The sequence below is a fragment of the Microcebus murinus genome, chromosome 4, assembly GCF_040939455.1.
Source record: "Microcebus murinus isolate Inina chromosome 4, M.murinus_Inina_mat1.0, whole genome shotgun sequence".
Taxonomy (NCBI): Eukaryota; Metazoa; Chordata; class Mammalia; order Primates; family Cheirogaleidae; genus Microcebus; species Microcebus murinus.
Window position 1 is genome coordinate 87,218,602 of NC_134107.1, and position 11,004 is coordinate 87,229,605.

Consider the following 11,004-nt stretch of genomic DNA (forward strand, 5'->3'; position numbering starts at 1 on the left):
ACAAGCAGTTGCCTTCTCCCAGACTTCTTGTTATGTTAGATAATTTAAAATCTTTGTTTCATAATTCACTGTTACTTAGGTAGTCTGCTTGCAGCTGAAACCATTCTAACCATTTCAGTATTTCTCCCTTAACAAGAGAAAACACAATTCTATGTCTTATGAAATCTGATAATCTCCGCTCTTTGCTTTGAATCACTGGCTGTGGGAATGTTGGGCTCATCTTCTCAGTAATAAAAGAGATTTTGCTGGAACTGCCCACAGCAGGGTCAAGCAAGACTTCTGCTTTTGCAGTCTCACCTGGTTACATCTCAGATACTCGCAGTCCATCTTGTCATCTCTACTACTCCAGTCTCCTGGCTGATGTCTGCTGCCTACGAAGGCATGGAGGGTGCTTTACTACTGCTAGAGTTTGGGGTGCCTACCATAAAGAATGCTGACATCCATTCCAAGGAAATTTCTGATGTGCCCAAATCTGCCAAACCTCAAGGTATATAAAAGCAGCAATTTGTTCTCCACAGAAATGGGAAGGATAACAGTAATAGCTACAAGTTACTGAGCACTTACCGTGTTCTAGCCTAAATGATTTACAGAGCCCGGATGCTGTGAGGGAAAGAGCAAAAGGACAATTACTTCCTCCCCCTCCAGCCTGCACAGAGAGCTTTCAGTGGGACCTGCAGGGGGACCTCCAGCACGCCACAGAAGCAGCCACGGGTCAGCTTTCAACAGCTGCCAGGCCCAGAGAATCTGAAGTCATCTTAAGACCTATTCAGTGAAACTCTCTGGCCTCCTCTCCCCTTTCCCACGCCAAGTTATGACTCCCTCTGGAGCAGTCAGAAACAAGAGTAGCCAGTGAAAGGGAGGGGAAAAAAATTAAGGGGAAAAACAGGTCAACCACACCCTCTTCCAGGGAGGTAGGGGGCTACTCACTATAGATTTTAACTGAAGAACAGGAAGGAAACAGAAGTCTTTACCTTAGAACGAAGCCTTTTCTAATATATTGAACTAAACATTTTAAATTACGGAATCAGGGCGACTTAGAAACACCTGCTATTAGGTAACACATGTTACCTAATAGTAATCAGAAAAGCTATGAGCCTGCCAAGTTTCATCCAGGGCATGGGAAAATCTTCCTCCAGGGCATCATTTTAAGAAACCAGGGGAGACAAAATAAATTGCATTCAGCTTTGCTGTCAACCTATCAAAACACAAATAACACATTGGTGCCCACATCTCCCTCAGAAACCTTAGCATAAAACAGCTTCTTCAGCTTTTACCTAGGACCTCATTCCTCCATGGAATTTAAACAAAATCTATGGGAACCAAGACACCCTATAACCTTTTCCACACTTCATCTGCAACTCATGCACCCACTAGTTCTCCCTCCCAATATAGCCCAAAACTCAAAAGCTTCAGGCAAGTTAATGCATACAGATTGGTATCTCAAGGGCCTTCTCACCCATTCAGCATACATGTTTCAATCTCAGTGATGTTCCAGGGAAATATCACTGCTACACTAGCAAACAGTTAAACCAGTTATTCATAGCAGAGATAGTACCACCTCATAGAGAAAATTCTGGAAATTTGTGGGGGCATTATTCTAATACTATAGTTGTGCCCAAGAATTAGCCTATTGAAGAACATGATCTTTTGTTCTTTTATGTTATAGTTAGGATGTTATATCAATTTTTTAAATTATGTGTGTAAGTAGGTTTTATTATCTATGAATTTCATCCAGATAGTAAAGATGATGGTAAAAACTATTTGTTATGAAAATGAGAATTGAGTCTGATAAGATTGATAACAACAGGACTCATAGTACTTTGTCGTTTACCCAATCTAATTTTCTCTGATTTGCAAATGTTTTCCAAATTTTTTATTTTGAAAAAAAAAATATTTTTTTTTGAGACAGAGTCTTGCTATGTTGCCCAGGCTAGAGTGAGTGCCATGGCATCAGCCTAGCTCACAGCAACCTCAAACTCCTGGGCTCAAGCAATCCTGCTGCCTCAGCCTCCCGAGTAGCTGGGACTACAGGCATGTGCCACCATGCCCGGCTAATTTGTTCTATATATATATTAGTTGGCCAATTAATTTCTTTCTATTTATAGTAGAGACGGGGTCTCGCTCTTGCTCAGGCTGGTTTCGAACTCCTGACTTTGAGCAATCCGCCCACCTCGGCCTCCCAGAGAGCTAGGATTACAGGCGTGAGCCACCACGCCCAGCCTATTTTGAAAATTTTTACACATTCAAAATGTTGTAAGAATAACAAATTGAACATTTATTTGCTGTTCCCTTATATTCACTGGCTTTAACATTCTGCCTCATTTTCTTTACTTCTCTGTATACATAAATATTTTTCTCTCAATCATTTCAGAACTACTTATGGACTTTGACACTTCATCCCTAAATACTTCAGGGTGCATCTCCAAAGAAATAAAATATTCTCTTGCATACCTACATAAACACAATGTAATGATCACACTCAAGAAATTTAACGTTGAATTTTTGTTAAACCTAGTATCTAAGATACAGTCAGTCCATGTTCAAATTTTGCCAATTTTTCCAAGAATGTCCTTTTATAGCTGTTTTATTTTCATTTTATTATCTGGGAATTAATCAAAAATCACACATTGACTTTAGTTGTCATATTTCTTTTTTTTTTTTTTTTTTTTTTTTTTTGAGACAGAGTCTCACTTTGTTGCCCAGGCTAGAGTGAGTGCCGTGGCGTCAGCCTAGCTCACAGCAACCTCAAACTCCTGGGCTCGAGTGATCCTTCTGCCTCAGCCTCCCGGGTAGCTGGGACTACAGGCATGCGCCACCATGCCCGGCTAATTTTTTATATATATATCAGTTGGCCAATTAATTTCTTTCTATTTATAGTAGAGACGGGGTCTCGCTCTTGCTCAGGCTGGTTTTGAACTCCTGACCTTGAGCAATCCGCCCGCCTCGGCCTCCCAAGAGCTAGGATTACAGGCGTGAGCCACAGCGCCCGGCCTAGTTGTCATATTTCTTAGTCTCCTCTAATCAGTTCACCAGCCCCTTGTGTCTCTTACACTACTGACACTTTTGAAGAAAGTGGGCTGCTTGTTTTACAATATCTCATGATATTTGGATAGTTTTCTGATGAGTAGATTTAGGTAAAAAAAAAAAATTTTCCCAGAACATTATTTAGATGATGTTGTGAACTTTTCAATGTATCACATTCAGAGGTAAAGAACAATATTTTATCCCATCATGTTGGAAATGCTAAGTTTGATGATTTGGTTAAAGAAATACCTATCAGATTTCTCCCTTGAAAAGTTACCAGTTTGTGTGAAAATACAGGTTATGTATCATAAAATTTGTGAATCCCAGTGATATTCTTTTGGAGAGGGAAACCAAATGCTCAGCACAAAAATGTATGCAATTCTGCTCTTGCTTACTTTTTACTTGCTGTTATAACGATTTCAGAAGGTTAGCCCTTAAGATGTTGCTAGTAAGTTACCTTAACAATATTCTACTAGATCATATTCAATTATCATTATTTAAAAGACAGAATATTTTTTCCAAAAGGGAGAGATTTAAGTAAATATAGAGAAAACTTATATATGCATATATTTTTATTTAATGTTTTCTTGTATGCTGATGAAACAAGCTCCATTCTCTACCACGAACTGCATTTTAAAATAAAGCCATGCTTATATCAATGTTTATTAATTATGGCTATATTTTATATTAATATATGTCTAAGTTCTTTTGGGCCCAGGCACACTTTGAGCTCTAATGCCAGATAAATAAGTATTAATAGCTAGATGAACTATTCAAGTATTATGTCTTATTGCAGGCAGATCTTTGAATTCAAAGAATAGTTCATAATTTTAAATTATAGTCACCCCCTTGAGAGGAAATAGTTTTCATCTTCTAATAGAATATAATATGCTATCATGAGCACTGAAATTCCTTTATCCTGATTCGCTGGTGGCCCATTTGGTTCTCATTTAGAATATTTGAGATGAAATTTAACAGACCGTAAGAGCTTAAAATATTTCAGCAAAATCTTTTTAAAAATGAGCAATTTATTTCCCACTTGCTAGAAAATTAGGATCCTTTAAGTATTATAAACACCTTGTATGGTTGTACAGACATTCTCAAAAATTATGCCAGCTAATAATTTAATGCATCGCAGTGATGCCTGTTCTTTATTCCCTTGAGTTACATTCAAAAGAAAAGCAGATGATTAATTTGTTAAATTCAAATAAGCAGGAAATCTATTAGATATTTGAAAAACTACTTCTCTTTGGTGAAACCCAAGTTGCATATTAAGGAGAATGCATAGATAGAACAGTTCAGACTCAAACCTTGACCCACATAAGACTTCGTATTCAGCAAAACTCCACTTACCAAGGCAATTTGGAATATACCAAATTATCACTATATGGAATCAGGTCTGCTGTAAAGAAGTCAAATAGGGAACATTTGAAAAGGGAGAATCAATAGTTACAAGCTTGTCTTTGTTATTCTGTACACTGGATACACGTTAATTCATGTAAATTTGACAGATTTCTGAGATTTTGCTTGCTACACTCTACTCTTTGCTGTCTCTAGGCACCTTCAAGCCAAGTTCTATCCTCTTTGTGTTTCATTCCCAGAGTCTTGCATTATGCCTGCCTCCTAATAAGTATACCAGGGCACTTAAATAATGTGCATAAGGCCACATAATTATTAATATTTGACTACATCAATCCAATGCCAATGTTCTTTACATTATACCATGATGCTTCCAAATAGGAATTCATAGATTAGTGGAAAAGGAAAATAAGTTGAAGTGGGTTGCTTATTTAGAAGCCTAAAATACACACGATTATATTCAGTTATTAATTTGTATACAGCATCCGCAGGCAGTCTGACATTGAGTTACACTAGATTACAGTAATTATAATGAAATATGATGATTGTGTAATGATGATCAACACTTTAATATTCAGTACATATAAGATAACTAAGAGGAAAGTTGACATATCTTACTGTTTATCATTAAAATATGTCTTAATGGAGACTACCAATTTGAAAGGTAAAATTGATGGAAAGCTAACTGTGCAATAAACTCTGTTACTGCATATTTCTGAGAGATAAATCCTAGATGATGATTCTGGAGCTGAGAGATAACAAGAAATCATTTTTAAAATGTCCTTTTTACTAGTAGAGAATATGATATTTGAAAGTCACTGCTGAAAGATTCCAAAGTTTTATCAATTTTTATAAAGATGTTTAAGAGGCCAAAACTTCTGGGAATGTTAAACTCAAGGAAGAGATCAACATTTCTGTCCAAAAGCTAACTCTACAGTTATGTTAAGGTCCAGAGTTCACGGATTCTGTCTCAATTACTATAAGCTACCCATTTTAATGATACAAAATACAAACAATAAAAGGAAAGAGTGTAGGAGATTTCATTTCTTTTAACTGCTACTCTTTATAAATACCATAGAAAGAACAGAAGTCTCTTCCAGATTTTTCCCTACCTGGACAGAGAAAATGTTGCATGTATTGAAGAGGCACAGATGAGTATCTCTAAAAGAATCCTATAACTCTTTTCCTTTTTAGTACCTTAGTAGTAGTTGTTCCTTCATCTTTACATAAATAAGTCTGTGGAATGTTTGGCCAAAATAGCAACTTATTCCAGCCCTTATTTCATTATAAAAAGACAACTACAAGTCCTTTTAAATGGCCTTCCTGAATATTACATACTCCCTTCCAGATTAGTTGTCTAAAACACTACTTCAAGTAGCTTACTACTTTTAAAAAAAATCTGTACTAATGCCACAATATTGAAAGGAAAGAGCCATAATTACTTAGACTTCTGAAAGTTTCCAAAATTTGTCCCAAACCTTTCCAAATATTCTTATCTCCTCAGAATCCCCCAAATGACTCTTGCAGACATTTTGTTTACTTGTTGTCTTCCAAATGTACCTTGTACGTTTTCCACCTTTGTACCTTTTCTCACACTATTCCACTCATACCCTAGCAACTCTCTGGCCAAATTTTATTCATTAACTCATTTGAAATTCCAGTTTTCTAAAACTGTAGCAACTTGAACAACTTCTCATTGCTCTGAGATCTGTTGAAATGGTATGCAAGTTCTTTAACTGTTCTTTAGTTAATTTTTGTTTGTCTTTGGAGACAGGGTCTCCTTCTGTTGTCTGTGTTAGAGTGCGGTGGCATCATCACAGCTCACCACAACCTCAAACTCCTGGGCTCAACAATCCTCTAGCCTCAGCCTCCCAAAGTGCTAGGATTAGAGGCGTGAACCTGGCCTTAAAATATTAAATAAATATTTTAACATGATTAAGTTTTCAAAGTTTAACTTCTCAAATCTTTAATCTCATTGAAGATGAAAAGCCCATTACTCTTCACATTTTCACTTTGCCCAACAGTATGTTGCTTATAATAGCTACTTAGTAAATATTTGCTAATTTGACTCTACCCTTAATTAATAAACTGTGGGTAATGGAAGGAGGCCAAATTGCAAAGGCCAAAATCATTAACTTTGTTTCTCAGCTCCAGACATCACAGAAAACCTTTGGTTAAATTTGGTGATTGTCTTTTTTAATTCAGACTGACAATCTTTGTTGATACATTTAGATGTAAAACTGCCATTTTACTAAAGGGTTTCCGTTTAACTATGCATCTGTTCTTCTCTATCCCTTATCTACTTTTGTTATTACATATTCCCTGTTATCTTAGTAGCGATATACTTTTTTAATTGTTCTGATGGTAGTTATCCAAGCAATTCTACCATGTATCCTTGACCTTTCAAAGTCGAATGTTAATGGGTACCTTTGTCTTCACTGCAAAGACTTTGAACACTTTAACTCCATTTACCCCACATAACAGATTATATTTTCCAAAAACCTATGCAAAGGTATTTTCAGTTCTACATAGTCCTCTGGTACTCATCACTCCCCCAGCAAAATGGGGAATCTATTTCTCCTCTCATTGAAATTAGGCATATCTTTGTGATTATCTCAATAATCAGACTACTGCAGATAAGGTAATGCTGCTGCCTGGCTTCCAGAATCAGGGATTCTCCCCAGGGGAAAAGTGATACCCACATTAGACTTACTTTGGATGATCATCTCTCCTGGATTTTCAATGCCTTATGAGATCTTCTATACCCTCAATAGGTGGATTTTCTTTGTTTTATTTACTTTTTTCCAGATTAGTTTTCCTCTATGGGAAAATAAGCTCAAATCTCCGAATCCACAATCATTCTAAGTAGACAGCTCTGGTCAAATCTTTAACATTGAAAACCAACTTTACAGAGAGTACAGGGTACCAAGCAGAGAAAATTCTGTTGGATATTAACTTTCATCCCTTCCCCTATTAATACTGCATGTCTTTTTGTTTGTACTCATATGAAATAATGTTTTGACTTTGGGCCTGCTAATCAGTTATTTCTGCATTAAATGTATGCATTTTATCATTTTTGCTGGCAGATTATTGAATATACTATACAACATTATTAGCAAGCTCACTTGTTTTTTCAGCAGTTTAGAAGAAACATCAAATTTCTCAAGCTGAACCAATGATAAATATAACTTTCCTGGCACTAACAGCAGGTTAAATCCTTCAAATGATATTCTGGAAATCACAAGATTGAGTTCAACATCATACAACTTCTTGCATGTGATGATGGCAAAAAGTCTATTAACACCAGATATCAAAGTGAATAAAACAAACTGAAGACAGATAATGGTATACAAGGAAGTCTAACAATTTAAAAAGAAAAAAGTGAAACATTGTGGCAGGAAACAAGCCAGTAAGGATGCAAAAGCATGTACATAATTATTATCAAAAACTATTAAATGCTAAATTTTAATCATTTTATATACCCAGAAAAATATTATATTAACTATGTCAGTCAGTATGAACAAATTAGTTGGTACAGGAGTCTTTTGATACAGTTCTCGTCAAGTTATCATAGGACAAAGATGTCTTTGGTACTCAGATTTCACTGTCCAATACAGAGAACTTACTGTGCCCAAAGTATATGTTAGACTGTGACCCACTCATTATTTTTAGAGTTGTTTACAGAATATAAAAGATACCTGTAATTTTCTTGACTTTTCATAATTTTACCTGATAAGAAGTTAAAGTAAAATTTTAAATATATCAAAATATTCAATTCATGCTTTCTTTCTGGAACATTTTAACATTTATATGAGAAATCCTTTAAGTCCTACCTCAAATACCAACTTCTTCCATGAAACTTTCTCTGTTTTTCCAGACATAAGCAATTTATGAACTCTAAAATTTCATTCATTCTCCCAAAGGAACCTAACACATTTGTGTTTGTTGGTTGCATGAGTGAAATTTCTGTTATGACAGCGAATATGCCTTACTTATCATTTCATTCTCCACAATGTCTTTCCATGTAAGAATCAACAGTTTCTGCACGAATAAGTAAATTTTGCTAAGCTTAGTCAAGCTCTTAAAGAGAACACAAAGAATTATACAAAATAGAGGTTTTACAACATTCCACTCAAGTTTTCCCTTCAGTTTGAAAATGCAGGATTATATTCAGGAGTAGACAAGCCTTTGCAAACTGTTTTTTTTTTTTATATGAGGGAGGGAAAAAAGACAAGAAAAATACAACCAAATTTTACTTGAATTTTGTTGTTATAGGGAAATATCCTATATTTTAATATCTAATGTATGCAAGGCTCATTTTCTTCATTTAATTTTTATTACAACTATATATTATAAGTACTATGATTATTTTCTAGGTGAGAAAATTAGGCTCAGAAGATAAACTTACTCTGGGCCACTGAGTTGAATGGTTTTAAGTCCAGGCTTGATGACTCCTTCTCAAATACAGGTGCTCCTTGAATTAAATTACTATGGGATATTTGGTAAACCCACTGCAAATTTAAAATATCATAAGTCAAAAATGCATTTAATACACTTAACCTACTGAAATCACAGCTCAGCCTAGCCTACCTTAAATGTGCTCAGAACACTTAGATTAGCCTACATTTGGGCATGATCATCTAACACAAAGCCTATTGTATAATAAAGGGTTAAATATCTCATGTAATTTATTGATGTCTTACTAAATACATATCACTTTTACACCATCATAAAATCAAAAAACCATAACTCGAATCATCAGAAATTGAATACCATCTGTATACATTTCACTATGTTACAGGTGCCTCTCAGTTTGTTTCATAAAAAATCTGTATTCTTTCTTAATAGTTATATGGTACAACACAAAAATGACTTATAATTTATAATCTACAGAAAAGTATAAAATAATCTATGATTCATCACACAAAGATAAGCACTGTTAAAGTTTTGATGCATTTCTTTGATCCTTCTGATTATATACATGAAGAGACAAGTTTTATATTATATACTATACATAACTGTGAGTTCTGGAACTTTTTTCAAATTTTTAATGAGAATATTCTGCAGTCCTTAATACCTTCAAAACTCTAGTTTTTAATGACTGTATAATGTACTCCAATTAATTTAATCAATTTCTTACTGTTACACAATTTTTCCAAAGTGTTTTCAATACTAAACATTAATGAATATTTTTATATACAAACTTTTTACTATATCTGATTAAGATTTTACTTAGGCTAGACCATAAAGAAGTAGAATTAGAGGATCAAAGGTTATAAATAATTTTTTAAGTTTTTTGACACATTGTGTCAAAATTGTTTTACAATAAGGTTGTACAAAGTCACATTCCCACCAGAAGCTTGAATGTCATGCACTCTCACAAGTATTATCGTAACATAAATATCTTAATTAAATAAGACAAAATGGGTATCATTGCTTGATGCATATTTGCATAAAATTTCTTTGATTAATAGTTAGGCAGAACTTATTTTGTATGTATTAGTCATTTTTATTTCTTCTGTGAATTATTTGCCCATTCTTTACTGGTATTTTTTTCTTGGATTAATGAATTTTTCATCTTAAAGATAAAAACTTGCGTGACATACTTCAGATAAATATTGAGCTCAAGCTTCCTTTGCTTTACAGTTTTCTATTTTTTAATATATGTGTATATACATATTTATGTATGCATGTATACATGTTGAAGTGTGTGTGTGTGTGTGTGTGTGTGCTAGAACTATTGTCCTTCAATTGCTTTTAGACCTGGAGTGGAGCTAGGAAAGCCTCCAGACATAACACCTTAAAAATCAATAGCAATTCATCAAGGATATCCATGTTTACCACTCCAATTCAATATAGTACTGCAAGTCCTAGCCAGAACAATCAGGCAAGAAAATGAAATAAAAGGCATCCAAATTGGAAAATAAGAAGTCAAATTATTCTTCTTTGCTGATGATCTGATCTTATACCTAGAAAACCCTAAAGAATCTTCTAAAGGACTATTAGATTTGATAAGTGAATTCAGCAAAGTTTCAGGGTACAAAATCAATTTACAAAAATTAGTAGCACTTCCATACACCAATAACAATCAAACTGAGAACCAAATAAAGAAGTCAACTCCATTTACAACAGCTACAAAAAAGTAATAAAATACCTGGGGATAAACTTAACCAAGGAGGTGAAAGACTTCTTCAAGAAAAACTGTAAAATGCTGATAAAAGAAATCACAGATGACACAAACAAATGGAAAAACATCTTATGCTCATGAATTGGAAGAATCAATACTGTTAAAATGCACATACTGCCCAAAGCAATCTACAGATTCAATGCTTAACAAAATGCCAACATGGCCGGGCGCTGTGGCTCACGCCTGTAATCCTAGCTCTTGGGAGGCCGAGGCGGGCGGATTGCTCAAGGTCAGGAGTTCAAAACCAGCCTGAGCAAGAGTGAGACCCCGTCTCTACTATAAATACAAAGAAATTAATTGGCCAACTGATATATATATAAAAAATTAGCCGGGCATGGTGGCGCATGCCTGTAGTCCCAGCTACCCGGGAGGCTGAGGCAGAAGGATCGCTCGAGCCCAGGAGTTTGAGGTTGCTGTGAGCTAGGCTGACGCCA